The following is a 25,591-nucleotide window of genomic DNA, read 5'->3' as shown; positions in this document are numbered from 1 at the left end:
ATTCAGAGAATTGGCCTCCACTGCCCTCTGAGGCCGAGAATTCCACAGATTCACAACTCTCTGACTGAAAACGTTTTTCCTCATCTCTGTTCTAAATGGCCTACCCCTTATTTTTAAACTGTGGCCCCTTGTTCTGGACTCCCCCAACATTGGGAACATGTTTCCTGCCTCTAACGTGTCCAGCCCCTTAATAATCTTATGTTTTGATAAGATCTCCTCTCATCCTTCTAAATTCTAGTGTATACAAGCCCAGCCGCTCCAGTCTTTCAACAATAGTCAATACCTGTAGTTGAGACTTTGCACCAGATGAGGGAGGTGCTGATGGGCAGATGGAGCCAGTGCAGGGGGAAGACGGGTAGACACAGATAAGGAGAGGGGGAAAGTGCAACTGGGTCCAGGTGGGGGAAAGGATGGTGGTAAGTGGAAGCAGAAGATGTGAAGATGCCGGCATTTGAGAAGTAAGAAAGGTGTAGCCGGACAAGGGATGGATCGGCACAAAACGCTGGAGTGACCTATCGAGACAGGCAGCATCTCTGGAAAGAAGGGATGGTTGGCGTTTGGAGCCGAGACCCTTCTTCAGTGATGGGCAGTTTCTCTGTGCATTCAGTTAACATACTTATACCATGACACTATCCACATTTTTCCAAGCTCTGACTCAAACTGGAGGTAATCCTTTATCACACACTGGTTACTATAATCACTACTCTGAAGTCCATATGTTCAAACGTTCATAAGTGATAGGAGCAGAATTAGGCCATTCGGCCCATCAAGTCCACTCCGCCATTCAACCATGGCCGATCGATCTCTCCCTCTCAGCCCCATTCTCCCGCCTTCTCCCCAGAGCCCCTGACACCCTGTGGCCTTGCCTTTCAACTCTATCCTTCTCAATTCCTCCTGCTCCCCCCTTGCACAAACAGTCTTGGTATGCATGCATACCAATGACTAGACTGCCCATTCAAGCTCCACTCTGCTTCTACAACAGTCATCGTTTCAACATTCAGGGAATGACCCAGCCGACCAATGAAATGTGCTGTTGCTCACTGAGATGGAACAGATCAAGTCTCACCTGGTGCCCAGTTTTTTTTAAGATTTTTTAGAGATACAGCGCAGAAACAGGCCCTTCGGCCCACCGAGTCCGCGCCGCCCAGCGATCCCCGCACACTAACACAATCCTACACACACTAAGGACAATTTTTACATTTACCCAGCCAATTAACCTACATACCTGTACGTCTTTGGAGTGTGGGAGGAAACCGAAGATCTCGGAGAAAACCCACGCAGGTCACGGGGAGAACGTACAAACTCCGTACAGACGGCGCCCGTAGTCAGGATCGAACCTGAGTCTCCGGCGATGCATTCGCTGTAAGGCAGCAACTCTACCGCTGCGCCACCGTGCCACCCGGCCCTGGTCATTGGTCCTCTCTCAATCAACAAACAAGATAGACACAAAAAGCTCGTGGCCCGGTGAAATGGAAACACTAGTGACCACAGATGCTGGAATCGTAAGTAAAACACTAAAGTGCTGGTGGAACTCAGCGGATCAGGCAGCACCAGTGGAGGGGATGGACAGACTAAAGAAGGGTCCTGACCATGATCGTCATCTGACCATTTCCATCCACTGATCTTGCATCACCCACCACTTTGTGTTTTGCCCCTGATTCCAGCATCTACACTTTTGTGGTGTCTCAGGTTGTTACTCATGAGGGGGTGTGGGAAGGAACTGCAGATGCTGGTTTTCACCGAACATAAAGACAAAAATGCTGGAGTAACTCAGCGGGTCAGGCAGCATCTCTGGAGAGAAGGAATGGCCGACGTTTCGGGTCGAGACCCTTCTTCAGACCCAACAAACAAACTACGATGTCCAGCTCCTCATTCCCCAATGTTATTCCTCCAGAAACCCAAGTGATCACAATCTGCCTGCCGTTGAGATCTGATATCAAAAGTCATTGATTGCATGTAAATCACCCGGAAATCTTCTGCCAATATGACAAGTGGTGACAAGTAACGTGGCCATATGAGCATTTCAAAAGTGAGTTTGTAGGAAGGAACTGCAGATGCTGGTTTAAACCGAAGATAGACACAAAATGCTGGAGTATCTCAGCAGGATGCTTTCAAGAGAGAGCTAGATAGATCTCTTAAAGATAGCGGAGTCAGGGGGTATGGGGAGAAGGCAGGAACGGGGTACTGATTGTGGATGATCAGCCATGATCACATTGAATGGCGGTGCTGGCTCAAAGGGCCGAATGGCCTCCTCCTGCACCTATTGTCTATTGTCTATTGGGACAGGCAGCATCTCTGGAGAGAAGGAATGGGTGACGTTTCGGGTCAAGACTCTTCGTCTGACTCCAGACTGAACCGAAACATCACACATTCCATCTCTCCAGAGATGCTGCCTGTCCCACTGAGTTACTCCAACATTTTGTCTCTATCAAAAGTAAATTTGTCCATTTTCCTGTATAAATTCTTATAGAGTAAAAGATAATTAGCAGAGATGAGGGCAGACTTTTTCCAGTGACAGGTTAGCTGGACATGAATCATTTGCTATCCAAGATTTTCCTTGCATTGCTTCCCATTGACTATGGAATACAAGCTCGGAGCGGTGGGCTTTGGTGAGGTTTAAAAGTTTGTGTTAATGTTCTCTGGTTTGTTTTGTGTGGGGGGTGGGGGAGGGGGGAGGGGGAAACGCTTTTTCAATCCCTTACCTTGCCGGAGATGCGATTGTTTTGCGGATCGTATCTCCGGTCGCTCTGCGGCCTAACATCGTGGAGCTGGAGGCCTTGCCTGGGACTGACGTTTGAGCCCCACCGCGGGGCATGGACTTACCATCTGACCCTGCGATCCCTTGCCTGGGATCGATGCTCCAACCGCGGCCTGCGGACTTTAACATCAAGGAGCTCGCAGTCTCGGGTTCAGACCGGTCGGGAGCTCCAAGCTGCACGACGTTCGACAAGCCCCGACCCGGGGTAGATCTCCCAGCGTGGGGGAGCTGAGATCCCCCCCGATGCAGGAGCTTGATCGCCCCGACGAGGAAGGCCCACCGCCGGCTACGGGAATCAAGATCGTCCCGTCAACGGAAGGTTCGAGGCCCCCGACCGCTGGAGGACAAAGAAGGGAGAGATTGAACTTTTGTTCGCCTTCCATCACAGTGAGGAATGTGGAGGAGGCACTGTGGTGGATGTTCATGTTAAATGTATTTTGTGTGTCCTGTTGCTTTTTATTGGTATGACTGTACGGCAAATGAAATTCCTCGTATGTTGCAAAACATACTTGGCTAATAAAGTATGATTGTGATTGTGATAAATGGAATTTATCTCAAACACGTGTAAAGTATTGCACTTTGCTTAGTTAAACGCAAAGATACTAGAGGAGCAAGATGGGCCACTCCGTCTAAATCGCCTATACTGAAGTGTAGTACGCAAAGGAGAATAACGTCCACCATTTTAGTAAGCAAAGCCCACCGTTCGCTCTGCCTCTCGCAGTGTAATCAGTGTTTTGGGGGAACAGTGTGTGTGATGATCCCATTAAAATACTGGACTTATCTCATCTATCAACTCACAGATTTTTGTTTTTAAATGTTTCTGCAAGTTTCTGCCTACTAAAATGGCGCCGTAACATACTACGTTTTTTAGGGTCGAGTAGTCTATCTTGCTCTGCTCTATTATCTTTGGTTAAACTGTGGCAGAAATTAACTTAGAGGGAAATTAAAGGAAAAGCGGAGACTTCGAGGTTTGCTTCAAGAGACTTTATTGCATGATATCATGGAGAGATGGTGGCAGTTAACTGCACACCAGTTCTCTGACTTCACAGCACGTCAAGGCATCACGTACACAGCAAGAGTGTTACCGAAGAAACCAAGTGGTACAAGTATATAATTCAGTCTGAAGAAGGGTCTCGACCCGAAACGTCACCCATTCCTTCTCTCCCGAGATGCTGCCTGACCCACTGAGTTGCTCCAGCATTTTGTGTCTACCAAGTGGTACAAGTATATAATTCCCTGAAAGTGCTGGCAGGGGGAGATAATGAAGATATCATTCAGCACGTTTTCCATCATTGGTCAGTGCATTGTGTGCAGGATTTGGGACATTGTGTTAAAGTTGTGCAGGTCGTCAGTGAGACCACACCGAGAACATTGGCTCGATTCTAGTCTTCAGCTATAAGGCCACAAGGTCATAAGGAATAGGTGTAGAATTAGGCCATTCGGCCCATCAAGTCTACTCCGCCATTCAATGATGGCTGATCTATCTCTCCCTCCTAACCCCATTCTCCTGCCTTCTCCCCATAACCTCTGACACCCGTACTAATCAAATGGCTCAAGCACAAGCAAATATGATTGGTGTTAAGGTTATATTCGCGCTATTAGACAATAAAACACATTAGTCACCTTAAGTAAGTAACAAACCTTTTTACCAACACATGCGGGTGTGGGAGAGCAGCCCCGAGTATGGCTACATACTCGCTGTCCATCATGGTCCCACTCAAAGGTACGATATAAAGCTGTGCTTATTTTTACCTGGGGGGAGGTTCCTACCTATTTCATCATCAGCACCTTTAAAGCCCCCCTCGTGCTAGGACCAGCTTGGACCAGTTCAGACCTGTTCGGACCTGATCCTCTACATGTACAGTTCCGAAACTCCTTCATTAGCCTATCTCAAGCTAATAATAACGACCTTATTCTGGGACTTTAGTCTTTATTTTGGAAGTTTTCCATTAAAGAATGGAACATATGTATTCATTCTGCCACAGGTTTGACATAGTGCTGCAACTGGTAACACTACTGCCTCAGAGTTGTCTGTGTGGAGTTTGTACATCCTCTCCATGACCCCTGAATGAGGGGGGACCCCATTGAAATATACAGAATAGTGAAAGGCCTGGATAGAGTGGGTATGGAGAGGATGTTTCCACTAGTGGGAGAGTCTGGGACCAGAGGTATTAGTCTCAGAATTAAAGGACGTTCCCTTAGGAAGAAGCTGAGGAGGACTTTCCTTTGTCAGAGGGTGGTGAATCTGTGGAATTCTTTGCCACTGAAGGCCGTGGGGGCCAAGTCAATGGATATTTTGAAGGCAGAGAGAGATAGATTCTTCATCCGCACTCGTGTCAGGGGTTAAGGGGAGAATTGGGTTAGGAGGGAGAGATAGATCAGCCATGATTGAATGGCAGAGTACACTTGATGGGCCGAATGGCCTAATTCTGCTCCTATCACTTATGACCTTATGACCCTGTGGGTTCTGTCCAGGTGTTCTGCTTTCCTTCAATATCTCAAAGATACATTACAAAATGACCCCAAGTGTGTATGTGAGTTAAATCCGGGAAGAAATGATGAGAATGTGTGGACTTTCCTGAAAATGGGATGAATGTAGGATTAGTCTAAATGGGTGGATAATGGTCAATGTGGACTCATTGAGCCAAGGGTATCTCTCTATAAGAAGAGCAGGTATCTAAAGTCATAACAATGTCAAATGCATCACTATTCTCTCAGCGGGGGAAGATGTCCTGATCAATTATTAACTACATTTGTAGTGTGCCTCAGAATAAAATTTATCTCCACATATACTAGTGATTGAAATTATAAGCCATCATGAGTTAAGATCAGTGTGTTTCAAAGTCTCTATATGAGGCTCGTACCATTTCTATTTTGCACAATTTTATAGGGATATCAAAATAAATGAATCATTTTGACAATAGTCTGGCAAAGAGTATTTTATTTTCTGAAATACTTCTTCAGAATAATATTGTTCTAGAAGTCCCTCATGCGCCTGAAAGACCCAATGGTGGAGTTGTAGCCCCCCCAGTCATTGTATTTCCTGTACTCCCCGGGTCTCATGAAGTACTGTCGGCCTTTGTAGTTGGGCTGTTCATAGAAGATCCAGTAACCATCCATCACTTGGCAGGAGTGAATGTCACGGTTACGGAAACGATCGTAGACGGAGGGACAGTCGTCCATGAATTCCATCGTCTGTCCTCCAAAGTCAGGCCTCTCGTAAATCTTCATCCTGTAGTTGTTCCCTCGGTACTGGAATGAAGGATAAAAACATGTCAAAGGTGCCTACATTAATAAAGAGATTATACCAAGCAAGTGGTAGCAAGCCCCAGTAATGATCAATTATAAATTACATTTCCAATATAGCGTTAATGAAGTCAAAGGAGCAAAGTGTATTTCTAGGAAAGAACTGCAGATGCTGGTTTAAATCGAAGGTAGACACAAAATGCTGGAGTAACTCAGCTGGTCAGGCAGCATCTCTGGAGAGAAGGAATGGGTGACGATTCGGGTCGAGACCCTTCTTCAGACTGATGTCAGGGGAGGGGGCGGGACAAAGATGGAATGTAGTTGGAGACAGGAAGACTAGTGGGAGAACTGGGAAGGGAGAGGGGATTGAGAGGGAAAGCAAGGGCTATCTGAAGTTAGAGAAGTCAATGTTCATACCGCTGGGGTGTAAACTACCCAAGCAAAATATGAGGTGCTGTTCCTCCAATTTGCGCTGGGCCTAACTCCGACAATGGAGGAGGCCCAGGACAGAAAGGTCAGATTGGGAATGGGAGGGGGCGTTAAAGTGTTTAGCATCCAGGAGATCAGGTTGGTTAAGACGGACTGAGCGGAGGTGTTCAGCGAAACGATCGCCGAGCCTGCGCTTGGTCTCGCCGATATACAGGAGTCCACACCTGGAACAGCGGATACAGTAGATGAGGTTGGAGGAGGTGCAGGTGAACCTCTGTCTCACCTGGAAAGACTGTCGGGGTCCTTGGATGGAGTTGAGGGGGGAGGTAAAGGGACAGGTGTTGCATCTTCTGCAGTTGCAGGGGAAAGTGCCTGGGCAGGGGGTGTTTTAGGTGGGAAGGGATGAGTTGACCAGGGAGTTACGGAGGGAACGGTCTCTGCGGAACGCAGAGAGGTGTGGAGATGGGAAGATGTGGCCAGTAGTGGGCTCCCGTTGGAGGTGGCGAAAGTGTTGGAGGATTATATGTTGTATGCGACGGCTGATGGGGTGGAAGGTGAGGACAAGGGGGACTCTGTCCTTGTTACGAATGGGGGGAGGGGGAGCAAGAGCGGAGCTGCGGGATATCGAGGAGGAAGTGTGTCTCTCCATGGACAGCAGATAAACTATGAACAATCATGGTTTAACATCAATGTGGTTCACAGTCTCAACATGAGGCTGTTGAGAATTTCATGAATATATAAAAGAAAATACATTTTGACTAATAATCACATGGACGTGGGGTGGCACAGTAGTGTGGGGTGGCCACACAGTGGCATAACGGTAGAGTTGCTGCCTCACAGCACCAGGGACCCGGGTTCGATCCCGACTACGGGCGCTGTCTGTACGGAGTTTGTACGCTCTCCCTGTGACTGCGTGGGTTTTCTCCAGGTGCTTCAGTTTCCTCCCACACTCCAAAGACGTACAGGTCCATAGGTTCATTGGCTTTGGCTAAAATTGTAATTTGTTCCTCGTGTGTGTGGGATAGTGTTAGTGTACCGGGTGATCGCCAGTCGGCACGTTGGGCCAATGGGCCTGTTTCTGCACTCTAAAGTAAAGTCTAAAGTAAAGTCTAAAGAAAGGTATTTTAATGCATTTTCAATATAGTCATGTGAAAATACATCTTGCAGCAATAATGTCCTGATGTGACTATGGCTCAAGGTGTCTAGGTCAGTTTATTGGCCCATGTACCGATTAAGGTTCAGTGAAACTCAGATCAGGATTCATCTTTCACCTCCCTAAAAAGTAAGATAAATGATGGAAGTATATTCTGGAGTTCTGAGGATATCATTATTAAAAAGAATGAAGCTTACAGAATTTAATTCCATTTAGACATAGCATTCAGCGACTAATGTCTAACTTTTGTTAGATGTTTAGAAATGCAGATGCTGGTTTACACCGAAGATGGACACAAAATGCTGGAATAACTCAGTGGGACAGGCAGCATCTCTGGAGAGAAGGAATGGGTGATGTTTTGGGTCGAGACCCTTCTTCAGGTACAGACAAAGTGAACCAGGTGCCCTTGTAAGAATTTGCAGGTTGTGGGAGAGGGTAGAGGAGTAGGAATAAAAGAGTAGATGGCTCCAACATGAAGCTTCGATGGCCTCAATGAGTCAAACAACCATTCCACACTTTGACCCCACTTTGGTTCTGTGAAATTATTAAAAGGGCAAACTTCTGTAATCCAGTCTAGCGCAATTCAGTAAGTCTAGTTTAGAGATACATCATGGAAACAAGCCCACTGAGTCCGCACCGACCAGTGATCTCTGCACATTAACATTATCCTACACACACCAGCGACAATTTGCTATTTTACCAACCTACAAACCTGTACATCTTTGGAGTGTGGGAGGAAACCGAAGATCTCGGAGAAAACGCATGCAGGTCACGGGGAGAACGTACAAACTCCGTACAGACAGCGCCCATGGTCAGGATGGAACCTGGGTCTCTGACGCTGTAAGCAGCAACTCTAGCGATGAGCCACCAAGTTATGTCAATGTTTCATCATTAACCAAATGCTGCAGATATTCATGAAGATTCATGGTTCCAAAGGAAGCCATTCATCCTGTTGAGACCTTGCCAGTCAAAGTCCTTCACTGCCCAATTCCATGTTCCTGCTCTCTGTTTTATAGCACATCAAGTGACCATTTGAATGCAGTGAGAGCTTCTTTCGTTCTCTCTGTCACAACCACCCCCTCCCCTTTAGGACTGAGATGAGGAAAACCTTTTTCACCCAGAGAGGTGTGAATCTGTGGAATTCTCTGCCACAGAAGGCAGTGGAGGCCGATTCACTGGATGTTTTCAAGGGAGTGTTAGATATAGCTCTTAGGGCTAACTATATCAAGGGATATGGGGAGAAGGTAGGCACGGGTTACTGATTGTGGATGATCAGCCATGATTGATTTGAATGGCTCGATGGGCCGAATGGCCTCCTCCTGCACCTATTTTCTATGTAAGTCTCAAACCAAGGAAACAGGCCCACTAGAAAGCAACATCAGCAGGAATATGTCATTCAGTCCCTGTACCAGATTCACCACCTTCCTACGCTAACCTCACAGCCTTTCACAGCCAAACATCCACTGACCCAACACTTGATTCACTGGATGGATTTAAAAGAGAGTTAGATAGAGCTCTGGGGGCTAGTGGAATCAAGGGATATGGGGAGAAGGCAGGCACGGGTTACTGATTGTGGATGATCAGCCGTGATCACAATGAATGGCGGTGCGTACAGGCTCGAAGGGCCAAATGGCCTCCTCCTGCACTAATTTTCTATGTTTCTATGTTTACCTCAAAATGTAAGCTGGTAAATCTAGCTAACATATCAGCATAGCAAATTAGACAACGAGAAACATTTCCCCAAGAGATCGCTCACAAAAGCCCAAATGTTAGTGATTGGTGAGCACAGTTTCAAGTGGCCTGCAACAACGATCACAGACTGTAACTCACCTGGGGGTAGGTGCGACAGGACCTGATGTTGTCGTTGAAACCCATCCAGCGCTGGTAGTCAGGATACTCCCCCCTGTTCAGGACATACTGGTACCCCATGTAGTTGGGTCTCTCGTACGCCACCCACCAGTCACTGTCCACACGGATGGAGTTACAGCGGCTGAAGTAAGAGGACAGATCAGCACAGTCAGTGCTGCACTCATAGTGCCGGCCCTGGAAGTTCCTGTCCTCGTAGAAGATGATCTGTGGGGAGAAATAACATAGTTTGGGTCAGATTAGGAGGGGCACGATGTTTAAAGTATACTTCCCCAAATCAGATTTCCTCTTGCCTTTCCCATTTTAGTTCACAGTCAGTACCAATCTGTAGACTGCTGGTAGCTACAATTTGCCCTTTATATATCAGATAGAAAGGCCTTTCCAGCAATACCTTTGTAATGTAAATGATGCAGAACACAGGGTCAGAAGGAAAAGCACAACATATAACACATGAATGCTGAAAAAGCAGCTGAGAGTACCTGATGCGTTTATTTTTCTTTTTGCAGCCACATCATTGTATATAAGCCTTTATCGTTTGACACTGGGAAATATTCTAGATTCTCAATAAAAAGGCACTGTGCTCAGATGTGTCATTGGATCATAGAAGTTCAGCAAGGAAACAGGCCCTTCAGCCCACAGAGTCCATACTGGCCATCAAGCACTCCTTTGCACTACAACTCCATTGATCTCATTTTATTGTGTTGGAAGGAACTGCAGATGCTGGTTTACACCAAAGATGGACACAAAATCCATTACGTTCTGGGATCACCCTTGGAATATCTGTGACAGGTTTTTCCATCCAAGTTATTGATCAAACAAATGAAGGCACAGACTGCAGATGCTGGAATCTAGCTCAAAAACCAGGTCCCTGGACGAACAGCAGGCAGTGAAGAAAGCTAATGGCATGTTGGCCTTCATAACAAGAGGATTTGAGTACTGCAGCAAAGAAATCCTTCTGCAGTTGTATAGAAACATAGAAAAACATAGAAAATAGGTGCAGGAGGAGGCCATTCGGCCCTTCGGGCCAGCACCGCCATTCATTGTGATCGTGGCTGATCATCCACATTAGGGCCCTGGTGAGACTACATCTGGAGTATTGTGTGCAGTTTTGGTCTCCTAATTTGAGGAAGGACGTCCTTGCTATTGAGGCAGTGCAGTGTAGGTTCACAATATCAATCTCCGGGATGGCGGGACTGTCATATGAGGAAAGATTTGAAAGACTGGGCTTGTATTCACTGGAATTTAGACGGATGAGAAGGGGATCTTATAGAGATGCATAAAATTATAAAACGACTGGACAAGCTAGATGCAGGGAAAATGTTCCCAATGTTGTGGGGAGTCCAGTACCAGGGGCCACAGTCTAAGAATAAGAGGAGGCCTTTTAAATCGAGGTGAGAAGAAACTTTTTCACCCAGAGAGTTGTGAATTTGTGGAATTCTCTGCCACAGAAGGCAGTGGAAGCCAATTCACTGGATGAATTTAAAAGAGAGTTAGATAGAGCTCTAGGGGCTAGTGGAATCAAGGGATATGGGGAGAAGGCAGGCACGGGTTACTGATTGTGGATGATCAGACATGATCACAATGAATGGCTTGAAGGGCAAAATGACCTCCTTCTGCACCTATTTTCTAAGTTTCTATGTTTCTATTAACTCAGCAGGTCAAGCAGCATCTGTGGCAGCATGGGGTTTAAGTTGACGATTTGGGTCGAGAAACTGCAATCTTTCCTGTTCCCTCACAGTTCAGACTCTGGAAGGAGGAGGAAGGAGATGAAGAAAAATTTCTTTAGTCAGAGAGTGGTGAATTTCTGTGAAATTTGGTGCTGGCTCGAAGGGCCGAATGGTCTCCTCCTGCACCTGTTTTCTATGCTTCTGTGTTTCTATGACTGTTTCCATGCTCTGTGACTCAATGACTCTATGACGCTCCACCCTCTAGTCTTTGACATTTCCTACCTGGAGAGGTGGAGGTTATGCACAGGTGAGTGGAACTAACTTAGGCAAAGAGTGCACAGGTGAATGAAACTAACTTAGGCAAAGTGTGTACAGGTGAATGGAACTAACTTAGGCAAAGTGTGTACAGGTGAGTGGAACTAACTTAGGCAAAGTGTGCACAGGTGAGTGGAACTAACTTAGGCAAAGTGTGTACAGGTGAATGGAACTAACAGGCTAAGAGGTTGGAATGGGCGATTTGGGCCAATGGGCCTGTTTCCATGCTGGAATATTCCTCTAACTGTGAATTTGCAGGATAGCATTTATAATTAAATTCATTGTGTCTTATTTGCATCACTTTGCTTTGCATACCAATAAAATACTTCCAGATAAACCCATGACAGTAGATTTGAAAGTTTGAAAAGGCTGATGAAGCTGACTTTCTTTTCTGTCAAAATGTCACAGCTATTACAACCATCCCTGTAACAGGTGATTCCAGTGTTATCCCTGAGAAGCGAAGGTTTATTTGCACAATGTTGACGTTGTGTTGACGTGCCAAGTTATGTTCATTAAGGACAAAATGGAGAGGGTACAGAGGAGATTTACTAGAATGTTGCCTGGGTTTCAGCACTTAAGCTACAGAGAGAGGTTGAACAGGTTGGGTCTTTATTCTTTGGAGCGTAGAAGGTTGAGGGGGGTCTTGATAGAGGTTTTTAAGAGGGACGGACAGAGTTGACGTGGGTAGGCTTTTCCCCTTGAGAGTGGGGAAGATTCCAACAAGGGGACATAACTTCAGAATTGAGGGACAAAAGTTTAGGGGTAACATGAGGGGTAACTTCTTTACTCAGAGGGTGGTGGCTGTATGGAATGGGCTTCCGGTGGAAGTGGTGGAGGCAGGCTCAATTTTATTATTTAAGAGTAAATTGGATAGGTAAATGGATGAGAGGGGATTGGAGGGTTATGGTCTGAGAGCAGGTAGATGAGACTAGGTCAGGGATAGTGGTCGGCGTGGACTGGTAGGGCCGAACGGGCCTGTTTCCGTGCTGTAGTTTTTATATGGTTATATGGTTATATGGTTAAGAGAGCTCATGGATGAATTTGTGTCATTTATGTCCATTTATTTCAAGAGGGCTACAATACATAAACAGGGATGTAATGCTGAGGCTGTATAAAGTGCTGGTCAGGCCGCATTTGGAATATTGTGAGCAGTTTTGGGCACCATACCTGAGGAAGGATGTGCTGGCTCTGGAGAGGGTCCAGAGGAGGTTTACAAGGATGATCCCAGGAGTGAGTGGGTTAACATATGATGAGCGTTTGTCAGCACTGGGCCTGTACTCACTGGAGTTTAGAAGGATGAGGGGGGACCTCATTGAAACATATAGAATTGTGAAAGGCCTGGATAGAGTGGATGTGGAGAGGATGTTTCCACTAGTGGGTGAGTCTAGGACCAGAGGTCACAGCCTCAGAATTAAAGGACGTTCCTTTAGGAAGGAGATGAGGAGGAATTTCTTTAGTCAGGGGATGGTGAATCTGTGGAATTCATTGCCACAGAAGGCTGTGGAGGCCAAGTCAGTGGAAATATTTAAGGCAGAGATAGATAGATTCTTGATTAGTATGGGTGTCTGGGGTTATGGGGAGAAGGCAGGAGAATGGGGTTAAGAGGGAAAGAGGGTTTACTGTTGTTGTTATATGCACTGTAATTAATTAAATTAAAAATTAAAAAAATAAACATTTAAGAGGGAAAGATAGATCAGAGATAGATCAGCCATGATTGAATGGTGGAGTAGACTTGATGGGCCAAATGGCCTAATTCTGCTCCTATCACTATGGCCAGAAACCCAGCTGGTGTTTCCGATCTGGATTGTAATGAGCAGCTTGTTTGCAATGCTGGTGCCATGGGACAGTGACATGGCAGCTGGTGCAGTTCTCTCACAGCTACACCAACCCAAGCTTAGGCCCAATTATGTAAATATGGAGTCTGCATTTTCCCCCTTCAACCATTTAGCTTTCTGCTGGTGCTCAGACTTACACTCACATTCTACAAGTGTTGCCACAATCATCATGGGTCAAAAAGGTGGCAGAGTGACACAGCAGTAGAGCTGGTGCCTTACTGCGACAGAGAACTGCGTTCAATCCTGACTACAGGTGCTGACTGTAGGGATTTGCACAGTTCTCCTAGTGACTGCGTGGGTTTTCTCTGGGTGTACCGGTTTCACAGGTTCAAAGATCTGTCTATTGTCACGTGTGCCAATTAAGGTACAGTGAAACTCCAATGACCATACAGCCATACTAAAAAAAAGCAACAAGACGCACAACTACATAAAAGTTAACATAAACATTCACCACAGCAGATTCCCCACATTCCTCACTGTGATGGAAGGCAATAAAGTCTAATCTACTTCCTCTTTATTCTCCTGCGGTCGGGGCAGTCGAACCATCCATCTGGGCGATCGAAGATCCCGCGTCGGGGCGATCGAAGCTCCCGCGTCGGGGCGATCGAAGCTCCCTCGTTGGGGCGGTTGAGGCTCCTGCGGCTTGGAGCTCCCAAAGTCGGTCTCTAACCAGAGGCCGCCAGCTCCGCGATGTTAAGTCCTGCAGGATCCCGCGGTTGGAGCTCAGAGGTCGATCCCTGACAGGGACCACCAGCTCCACGATGTTAAGTCCTGCAGGCTCCAGCGGTTGGAGCTCCCGAAGTCGATCTCCAGCAGAGGCCGCCAGCTCCACGATGTTAGGCCGCAGGTCAGACGGAGATACGATATGGAAAAAAATCACATCTCTGTCGAGGTAAGAGATTAAAACCCCCACATAAAACAAGCTAAAGAACACTAAAAAATACATTTAACACATATTAAAAAACAACAAAGAAGGAAGGGATGAGACAGACTGTTGGCGAGGCGCCCATTGCGGCGCCACCCGGTGGTACAGGTTTCTATCATCATTTCACAGACTTTTACTTTACTTTAGACTTTACTCGAGAGAAGCAGTCGGGGAACAGGCCCTTCGGCCCACTGAGTCCGTGATTTCCGTCATTAACACATTTAGACCCATGTGTACGTTCAGTGTGCTTCATCAGGCTACTCAGACGTTTTGAGAGATCAGAGAGGCCTACGCCATTCAATGTGATCATGGCTGATCATTCTCAAACAGTACCCCGTTCCTGCCTTCTCCCCATACCCCCTGACTCCGCCATCCTTAAGAGCTCTATCTAGCTCTCTCTTGAATGCATTCAGAGAATTGGCCTCCACTGCCCTCTGAGGCCGAGAATTCCACAGATTCACAACTCTCTGACTGAAAACGTTTTTCCTCATCTCCGTTCTAAATGGCCTACCCCTTATTTTTAAACTGTAGCCCCTTGTTCTGGACTCCCCCAACATTGGGAACATGTTTCCTGCCTCTAACGTGTCCAGCCCCTTAATAATGTTATGTTTTGATAAGATCCCCTCTCATCCTTCTAAATTCCAGTGTATACAAGCCCAGCCGCTCCAGTCTTTCAACAATAGTCAATACCTGTAGTTGAAACTTTGCACCAGATGAGGGAGGTGCTGATGGGCAGATGGAGCCAGTGCAGGGGGAAGACGGGTAGACACAGATAAGGAGAGGGGGAAAGTGCAACTGGGTCCAGGTGGGGGAAAGGATGGTGGTAAGTGGAAGCAGAAGATGTGAAGTTGCCGACATTTGAGAAGTGAGAAAGGTGTAGCCGGACAAGGGATGGATCGGCACAAAACGCTGGAGTGACCTATCGAGACAGGCAGCATCTCTGGAGAGAAGGGATGGTTGGTGTTTGGAGCCGAGACCCTTCTTCAGTGATGGGCAGTTTCTCTGTGCATTCAGTTAACAGACTTATACCATGACACTATCCACATTTTTCCAAGCTCTGACTCAAACTGGAGGTAATCCTTTATCACACATTGGTTACTATAATCACTACTCTGAAGTCCATATGTTCAAACGTTCATAAGTGATGGGAGCAGAATTAGGCCATTCGGCCCATCAAGTCCACTCCGCCATTCAACCACGGCTGATCGATCTCTCCCTCTCAGCCCCATTCTCCCGCCTTCTCCCCATAGCCCCTGACACCCTGTGGCCTTGCCTTTCAACTCTATCCTTCTCAATTCCTCCTGCTCCCCCCTTGCACAAACAGTCTTGGTATGCATGCATACCAATGACTAGACTGCCCATTCAAGCTCCACTCTGCTTCTACAACAGTCATCGTTTCAACATTCAGGGAATGACCCAGCCGACCAATGAAATGTGCTGTTGCTCACTGAGATGGAACAGATCAAGTCTCACCTGGTGCCCCGTTTTTTAAAAGATTTTTTAGCGATACAGCGCAGAAACAGGCCCTTCGGCCCACCGAGTCCGCGCCGCCCAGCGATCCCCGCACATTAGCACTATCCTACACACACTAGGGACAATTTTTACATTTACCAAGTCAATTAACCTACATACCTGTACGTCTTTGGAGTGTGGGAGGAAACCGAAGATCTCGGAGAAAACCCACGGGGAGAACGTACAAACTCCGTACAGACGGCGCCCGTAGTCAGGATCGAACCTGAGTCTCCGGCGCTGCATTCGCTGTAAGGCGGCAACTCTACCGCTGCGCCACCGTGCCGCTCGGCCTTGGTCATTGGTCCTCTCTCAATCAACAAACAAGATAGACACAAAAAGCTCGTGGCCCGGTGAAATGGAAACACTAGTGACCACAGATGCTGGAATCGTAAGTAAAACACTAAAGTGCTGGTGGAACTCAGCGGATCAGGCAGCATCAGTGGAGGGGATGGACAGACTAAAGAAGGGTCCTGACCATGATCGTCATCTGACCATTTCCATCCACTGATCTTGCATCACCCACCACTTTGTGTTTTGCCCCTGATTCCAGCATCTACAATTTTGTGGTGTCTCAGGTTGTTACTCATGAGGGGGTGTGGGAAGGAACTGCAGATGCTGGTTTTCACCGAACATAAAGACAAAAATGCTGGAGTAACTCAGCGGGTCAGGCAGCATCTCTGGAGAGAAGGAATGGCCGACGTTTCGGGTCGAGACCCTTCTTCAGACCCAACAAACAAACTACGATGTCCTGCTCCTCATTCCCCAATGTTATTCCTCCAGAAACCCAAGTGATCACAATCTGCCTGCCGCTGAGATCTGATATCAAAAGTCATTGATTGCATGTAAATCACCCGGAAATCTTCTGCCAATATGACAAGTGGTGACAAGTAACGTGGCCATATGAGCATTTCAAAAGTGAGTTTGTAGGAAGGAACTGCAGATGCTGGTTTAAACCGAAGATAGACACAAAATGCTGGAGTATCTCAGCAGGATGCTTTCAAGAGAGAGCTAGATAGATCTCTTAAAGATAGCGGAGTCAGGGGGTATGGGGAGAAGGCAGGAACGGGGTACTGATTGTGGATGATCAGCCATGATCACATTGAATGGCGGTGCTGGCTCAAAGGGCCGAATGGCCTCCTCCTGCACCTATTGTCTATTGTCTATTGGGACAGGCAGCATCTCTGGAGAGAAGGAATGGGTGACGTTTCGGGTCAAGACTCTTCGTCTGACTCCAGACTGAACCGAAACATCACACATTCCATCTCTCCAGAGATGCTGCCTGTCCCACTGAGTTACTCCAACATTTTGTCTCTATCAAAAGTAAATTTGTCCATTTTCCTGTATAAATTCTTATAGAGTAAAAGATAATTAGCAGAGATGAGGGCAGACTTTTTCCAGTGACAGGTTAGCTGGACATGAATCATTTGCTATCCAAGATTTTCCTTGCATTGCTTCCCATTGACTATGGAATACAAGCTCGGAGCGGTGGGCTTTGGTGAGGTTTAAAAGTTTGTGTTAATGTTCTCTGGTTTGTTTTGTGTGGGGGGTGGGGGAAGGGGGAGGGGGAAACGCTTTTTCAATCCCTTACCTTGCCGGAGATGCGATTGTTTTGCGGATCGTATCTCCGGTCGCTCTGCGGCCTAACATCGTGGAGCTGGAGGCCTTGCCTGGGACTGACGTTTGAGCCCCACCGCGGGGCATGGACTTACCATCTGACCCTGCGATCCCTTGCCTGGGATCGATGCTCCAACCGCGGCCTGCGGACTTTAACATCAAGGAGCTCGCAGTCTCGGGTTCAGACCGGTCGGGAGCTCCAAGCTGCACGACGTTCGACAAGCCCCGACCCGGGGTAGATCTCCCAGCGTGGGGGAGCTGAGATCCCCCCCGATGCAGGAGCTTGATCGCCCCGACGAGGAAGGCCCACCGCCGGCTACGGGAATCAAGATCGTCCCGTCAACGGAAGGTTCGAGGCCCCCGACCGCTGGAGGACAAAGAAGGGAGAGATTGAACTTTTGTTCGCCTTCCATCACAGTGAGGAATGTGGAGGAGGCACTGTGGTGGATGTTCATGTTAAATGTATTTTGTGTGTCCTGTTGCTTTTTATTGGTATGACTGTACGGCAAATGAAATTCCTCGTATGTTGCAAAACATACTTGGCTAATAAAGTATGATTGTGATTGTGATAAATGGAATTTATCTCAAACACGTGTAAAGTATTGCACTTTGCTTAGTTAAACGCAAAGATACTAGAGGAGCAAGATGGGCCACTCCGTCTAAATCGCCTATACTGAAGTGTAGTACGCAAAGGAGCGTGACGTCCGCCATTTTAGTAAGCAAAGCCCACCGTTCGCTCTGCCTCTCGCAGTGTAATCAGTGTTTTGGGGGAACAGTGTGTGTGATGATCCCATTAAAATACTGGACTTATCTCATCTATCAACTCACAGATTTTTGTTTTTAAATGTTTCTGCAAGTTTCTGCCTACTAAAATGGCGCCGTAACATACTACGTTTTTTAGGGTCGAGTAGTCTATCTTGCTCTGCTCTATTATCTTTGGTTAAACTGTGGCAGAAATTAACTTAGAGGGAAATTAAAGGAAAAGCGGAGACTTCGAGGTTTGCTTCAAGAGACTTTATTGCATGATATCATGGAGAGATGGTGGCAGTTAACTGCACACCAGTTCTCTGACTTCACAGCACGTCAAGGCATCACGTACACAGCAAGAGTGTTACCGAAGAAACCAAGTGGTACAAGTATATAATTCAGTCTGAAGAAGGGTCTCGACCCGAAACGTCACCCATTCCTTCTCTCCCGAGATGCTGCCTGACCCACTGAGTTGCTCCAGCATTTTGTGTCTACCAAGTGGTACAAGTATATAATTCCCTGAAAGTGCTGGCAGGGGGAGATAATGAAGATATCATTCAGCACGTTTTCCATCATTGGTCAGTGCATTGTGTGCAGGATTTGGGACATTGTGTTAAAGTTGTGCAGGTCGTCAGTGAGACCACACCGAGAACATTGGCTCGATTCTAGTCTTCAGCTATAAGGCCACAAGGTCATAAGGAATAGGTGTAGAATTAGGCCATTCGGCCCATCAAGTCTACTCCGCCATTCAATGATGGCTGATCTATCTCTCCCTCCTAACCCCATTCTCCTGCCTTCTCCCCATAACCTCTGACACCCGTACTAATCAAATGGCTCAAGCACAAGCAAATATGATTGGTGTTAAGGTTATATTCGCGCTATTAGACAATAAAACACATTAGTCACCTTAAGTAAGTAACAAACCTTTTTACCAACACATGCGGGTGTGGGAGAGCAGCCCCGAGTATGGCTACATACTCGCTGTCCATCATGGTCCCACTCAAAGGTACGATATAAAGCTGTGCTTATTTTTACCTGGGGGGAGGTTCCTACCTATTTCATCATCAGCACCTTTAAAGCCCCCCTCGTGCTAGGACCAGCTTGGACCAGTTCAGACCTGTTCGGACCTGATCCTCTACATGTACAGTTCCGAAACTCCTTCATTAGCCTATCTCAAGCTAATAATAACGACCTTATTCTGGGACTTTAGTCTTTATTTTGGAAGTTTTCCATTAAAGAATGGAACATATGTATTCATTCTGCCACAGGTTTGACATAGTGCTGCAACTGGTAACACTACTGCCTCAGAGTTGTCTGTGTGGAGTTTGTACATCCTCTCCATGACCCCTGAATGAGGGGGGACCCCATTGAAATATACAGAATAGTGAAAGGCCTGGATAGAGTGGGTATGGAGAGGATGTTTCCACTAGTGGGAGAGTCTGGGACCAGAGGTATTAGTCTCAGAATTAAAGGACGTTCCCTTAGGAAGAAGCTGAGGAGGACTTTCCTTTGTCAGAGGGTGGTGAATCTGTGGAATTCTTTGCCACTGAAGGCCGTGGGGGCCAAGTCAATGGATATTTTGAAGGCAGAGAGAGATAGATTCTTCATCCGCACTCGTGTCAGGGGTTAAGGGGAGAATTGGGTTAGGAGGGAGAGATAGATCAGCCATGATTGAATGGCAGAGTACACTTGATGGGCCGAATGGCCTAATTCTGCTCCTATCACTTATGACCTTATGACCCTGTGGGTTCTGTCCAGGTGTTCTGCTTTCCTTCAATATCTCAAAGATACATTACAAAATGACCCCAAGTGTGTATGTGAGTTAAATCCGGGAAGAAATGATGAGAATGTGTGGACTTTCCTGAAAATGGGATGAATGTAGGATTAGTCTAAATGGGTGGATAATGGTCAATGTGGACTCATTGAGCCAAGGGTATCTCTCTATAAGAAGAGCAGGTATCTAAAGTCATAACAATGTCAAATGCATCACTATTCTCTCAGCGGGGGAAGATGTCCTGATCAATTATTAACTACATTTGTAGTGTGCCTCAGAATAAAATTTATCTCCACATATACTAGTGATTGAAATTATAAGCCATCATGAGTTAAGATCAGTGTGTTTCAAAGTCTCTATATGAGGCTCGTACCATTTCTATTTTGCACAATTTTATAGGGATATCAAAATAAATGAATCATTTTGACAATAGTCTGGCAAAGAGTATTTTATTTTCTGAAATACTTCTTCAGAATAATATTGTTCTAGAAGTCCCTCATGCGCCTGAAAGACCCAATGGTGGAGTTGTAGCCCCCCCAGTCATTGTATTTCCTGTACTCCCCGGGTCTCATGAAGTACTGTCGGCCTTTGTAGTTGGGCTGTTCATAGAAGATCCAGTAACCATCCATCACTTGGCAGGAGTGAATGTCACGGTTACGGAAACGATCGTAGACGGAGGGACAGTCGTCCATGAATTCCATCGTCTGTCCTCCAAAGTCAGGCCTCTCGTAAATCTTCATCCTGTAGTTGTTCCCTCGGTACTGGAATGAAGGATAAAAACATGTCAAAGGTGCCTACATTAATAAAGAGATTATACCAAGCAAGTGGTAGCAAGCCCCAGTAATGATCAATTATAAATTACATTTCCAATATAGCGTTAATGAAGTCAAAGGAGCAAAGTGTATTTCTAGGAAAGAACTGCAGATGCTGGTTTAAATCGAAGGTAGACACAAAATGCTGGAGTAACTCAGCTGGTCAGGCAGCATCTCTGGAGAGAAGGAATGGGTGACGATTCGGGTCGAGACCCTTCTTCAGACTGATGTCAGGGGAGGGGGCGGGACAAAGATGGAATGTAGTTGGAGACAGGAAGACTAGTGGGAGAACTGGGAAGGGAGAGGGGATTGAGAGGGAAAGCAAGGGCTATCTGAAGTTAGAGAAGTCAATGTTCATACCGCTGGGGTGTAAACTACCCAAGCAAAATATGAGGTGCTGTTCCTCCAATTTGCGCTGGGCCTAACTCCGACAATGGAGGAGGCCCAGGACAGAAAGGTCAGATTGGGAATGGGAGGGGGCGTTAAAGTGTTTAGCATCCAGGAGATCAGGTTGGTTAAGACGGACTGAGCGGAGGTGTTCAGCGAAACGATCGCCGAGCCTGCGCTTGGTCTCGCCGATATACAGGAGTCCACACCTGGAACAGCGGATACAGTAGATGAGGTTGGAGGAGGTGCAGGTGAACCTCTGTCTCACCTGGAAAGACTGTCGGGGTCCTTGGATGGAGTTGAGGGGGGAGGTAAAGGGACAGGTGTTGCATCTTCTGCAGTTGCAGGGGAAAGTGCCTGGGCAGGGGGTGTTTTAGGTGGGAAGGGATGAGTTGACCAGGGAGTTACGGAGGGAACGGTCTCTGCGGAACGCAGAGAGGTGTGGAGATGGGAAGATGTGGCCAGTAGTGGGCTCCCGTTGGAGGTGGCGAAAGTGTTGGAGGATTATATGTTGTATGCGACGGCTGATGGGGTGGAAGGTGAGGACAAGGGGGACTCTGTCCTTGTTACGAATGGGGGGAGGGGGAGCAAGAGCGGAGCTGCGGGATATCGAGGAGGAAGTGTGTCTCTCCATGGACAGCAGATAAACTATGAACAATCATGGTTTAACATCAATGTGGTTCACAGTCTCAACATGAGGCTGTTGAGAATTTCATGAATATATAAAAGAAAATACATTTTGACTAATAATCACATGGACGTGGGGTGGCACAGTAGTGTGGGGTGGCCACACAGTGGCATAACGGTAGAGTTGCTGCCTCACAGCACCAGGGACCCGGGTTCGATCCCGACTACGGGCGCTGTCTGTACGGAATTTGTACGCTCTCCCTGTGACTGCGTGGGTTTTCTCCAGGTGCTTCAGTTTCCTCCCACACTCCAAAGACGTACAGGTCCATAGGTTCATTGGCTTTGGCTAAAATTGTAATTTGTTCCTCGTGTGTGTGGGATAGTGTTAGTGTACCGGGTGATCGCCAGTCGGCACGTTGGGCCAATGGGCCTGTTTCTGCACTCTAAAGTAAAGTCTAAAGTAAAGTCTAAAGAAAGGTATTTTAATGCATTTTCAATATAGTCATGTGAAAATACATCTTGCAGCAATAATGTCCTGATGTGACTATGGCTCAAGGTGTCTAGGTCAGTTTATTGGCCCATGTACCGATTAAGGTTCAGTGAAACTCAGATCAGGATTCATCTTTCACCTCCCTAAAAAGTAAGATAAATGATGGAAGTATATTCTGGAGTTCTGAGGATATCATTATTAAAAAGAATGAAGCTTACAGAATTTAATTCCATTTAGACATAGCATTCAGCGACTAATGTCTAACTTTTGTTAGATGTTTAGAAATGCAGATGCTGGTTTACACCGAAGATGGACACAAAATGCTGGAATAACTCAGTGGGACAGGCAGCATCTCTGGAGAGAAGGAATGGGTGATGTTTTGGGTCGAGACCCTTCTTCAGGTACAGACAAAGTGAACCAGGTGCCCTTGTAAGAATTTGCAGGTTGTGGGAGAGGGTAGAGGAGTAGGAATAAAAGAGTAGATGGCTCCAACATGAAGCTTCGATGGCCTCAATGAGTCAAACAACCATTCCACACTTTGACCCCACTTTGGTTCTGTGAAATTATTAAAAGGGCAAACTTCTGTAATCCAGTCTAGCGCAATTCAGTAAGTCTAGTTTAGAGATACATCATGGAAACAAGCCCACTGAGTCCGCACCGACCAGTGATCTCTGCACATTAACATTATCCTACACACACCAGCGACAATTTGCTATTTTACCAACCTACAAACCTGTACATCTTTGGAGTGTGGGAGGAAACCGAAGATCTCGGAGAAAACGCATGCAGGTCACGGGGAGAACGTACAAACTCCGTACAGACAGCGCCCATGGTCAGGATGGAACCTGGGTCTCTGACGCTGTAAGCAGCAACTCTAGCGATGAGCCACCAAGTTATGTCAATGTTTCATCATTAACCAAATGCTGCAGATATTCATGAAGATTCATGGTTCCAAAGGAAGCCATTCATCCTGTTGAGACCTTGCCAGTCAAAGTCCTTCACTGCCCAATTCCATGTTCCTGCTCTCTGTTTTATAGCACATCAAGTGACCATTTGAATGCAGTGAGAGCTTCTTTCGTTCTCTCTGTCACAACCACCCCCTCCCCTTTAGGACTGAGATGAGGAAAACCTTTTTCACCCAGAGAGGTGTGAATCTGTGGAATTCTCTGCCACAGAAGGCAGTGGAGGCCGATTCACTGGATGTTTTCAAGGGAGTGTTAGATATAGCTCTTAGGGCTAACTATATCAAGGGATATGGGGAGAAGGTAGGCACGGGTTACTGATTGTGGATGATCAGCCATGATTGATTTGAATGGCTCGATGGGCCGAATGGCCTCCTCCTGCACCTATTTTCTATGTAAGTCTCAAACCAAGGAAACAGGCCCACTAGAAAGCAACATCAGCAGGAATATGTCATTCAGTCCCTGTACCAGATTCACCACCTTCCTACGCTAACCTCACAGCCTTTCACAGCCAAACATCCACTGACCCAACACTTGATTCACTGGATGGATTTAAAAGAGAGTTAGATAGAGCTCTGGGGGCTAGTGGAATCAAGGGATATGGGGAGAAGGCAGGCACGGGTTACTGATTGTGGATGATCAGCCGTGATCACAATGAATGGCGGTGCGTACAGGCTCGAAGGGCCAAATGGCCTCCTCCTGCACTAATTTTCTATGTTTCTATGTTTACCTCAAAATGTAAGCTGGTAAATCTAGCTAACATATCAGCATAGCAAATTAGACAACGAGAAACATTTCCCCAAGAGATTGCTCACAAAAGCCCAAATGTTAGTGATTGGTGAGCACAGTTTCAAGTGGCCTGCAACAACGATCACAGACTGTAACTCACCTGGGGGTAGGTGCGACAGGACCTGATGTTGTCGTTGAAACCCATCCAGCGCTGGTAGTCAGGATACTCCCCCCTGTTCAGGACATACTGGTACCCCATGTAGTTGGGTCTCTCGTACGCCACCCACCAGTCACTGTCCACACGGATGGAGTTACAGCGGCTGAAGTAAGAGGACAGATCAGCACAGTCAGTGCTGCACTCATAGTGCCGGCCCTGGAAGTTCCTGTCCTCGTAGAAGATGATCTGTGGGGAGAAATAACATAGTTTGGGTCAGATTAGGAGGGGCACGATGTTTAAAGTATACTTCCCCAAATCAGATTTCCTCTTGCCTTTCCCATTTTAGTTCACAGTCAGTACCAATCTGTAGACTGCTGGTAGCTACAATTTGCCCTTTATATATCAGATAGAAAGGCCTTTCCAGCAATACCTTTGTAATGTAAATGATGCAGAACACAGGGTCAGATGAAAAAGCACAATATATAACACATGAATGCTGAAAAAGCAGCTGAGAGTACCTGATGCGTTTATTTTTCTTTTTGCAGCCACATCATTGTATATAAGCCTTTATCGTTTGACACTGGGAAATATTCTAGATTCTCAATAAAAAGGCACTGTGCTCAGATGTGTCATTGGATCATAGAAGTTCAGCAAGGAAACAGGCCCTTCAGCCCACAGAGTCCATACTGGCCATCAAGCACTCCTTTGCACTACAACTCCATTGATCTCATTTTATTGTGTTGGAAGGAACTGCAGATGCTGGTTTACACCAAAGATGGACACAAAATCCATTACGTTCTGGGATCACCCTTGGAATATCTGTGACAGGTTTTTCCATCCAAGTTATTGATCAAACAAATGAAGGCACAGACTGCAGATGCTGGAATCTAGCTCAAAAACCAGGTCCCTGGACGAACAGCAGGCAGTGAAGAAAGCTAATGGCATGTTGGCCTTCATAACAAGAGGATTTGAGTACTGCAGCAAAGAAATCCTTCTGCAGTTGTATAGAAACATAGAAAAACATAGAAAATAGGTGCAGGAGGAGGCCATTCGGCCCTTCGGGCCAGCACCGCCATTCATTGTGATCGTGGCTGATCATCCACATTAGGGCCCTGGTGAGACTACATCTGGAGTATTGTGTGCAGTTTTGGTCTCCTAATTTGAGGAAGGACGTCCTTGCTATTGAGGCAGTGCAGTGTAGGTTCACAATATCAATCTCCGGGATGGCGGGACTGTCATATGAGGAAAGATTTGAAAGACTGGGCTTGTATTCACTGGAATTTAGACGGATGAGAAGGGGATCTTATAGAGATGCATAAAATTATAAAACGACTGGACAAGCTAGATGCAGGGAAAATGTTCCCAATGTTGTGGGGAGTCCAGTACCAGGGGCCACAGTCTAAGAATAAGAGGAGGCCTTTTAAATCGAGGTGAGAAGAAACTTTTTCACCCAGAGAGTTGTGAATTTGTGGAATTCTCTGCCACAGAAGGCAGTGGAAGCCAATTCACTGGATGAATTTAAAAGAGAGTTAGATAGAGCTCTAGGGGCTAGTGGAATCAAGGGATATGGGGAGAAGGCAGGCACG

General features: G+C 46.6%; 2 pseudogenes; both read right to left on the bottom strand.

Moving 5' to 3' along the window:
- Nucleotides 1-5,734: 5,734 nt before the first annotated feature.
- Nucleotides 5,735-9,757, bottom strand: LOC144596384 (gamma-crystallin S-1 pseudogene; annotated as a pseudogene).
- Nucleotides 9,758-20,326: 10,569 nt separating this feature from the next.
- Nucleotides 20,327-24,349, bottom strand: LOC144596383 (gamma-crystallin S-1 pseudogene; annotated as a pseudogene).
- Nucleotides 24,350-25,591: the final 1,242 nt, after the last annotated feature.

Source organism: Rhinoraja longicauda, chromosome 8, assembly GCF_053455715.1.
Source record: "Rhinoraja longicauda isolate Sanriku21f chromosome 8, sRhiLon1.1, whole genome shotgun sequence".
In the NCBI taxonomy this organism is placed as follows: domain Eukaryota; kingdom Metazoa; phylum Chordata; class Chondrichthyes; order Rajiformes; family Arhynchobatidae; genus Rhinoraja; species Rhinoraja longicauda.
Note: the sequence above shows the minus strand (reverse complement) of the source record. Positions and strands in the feature narration are given on the sequence as shown.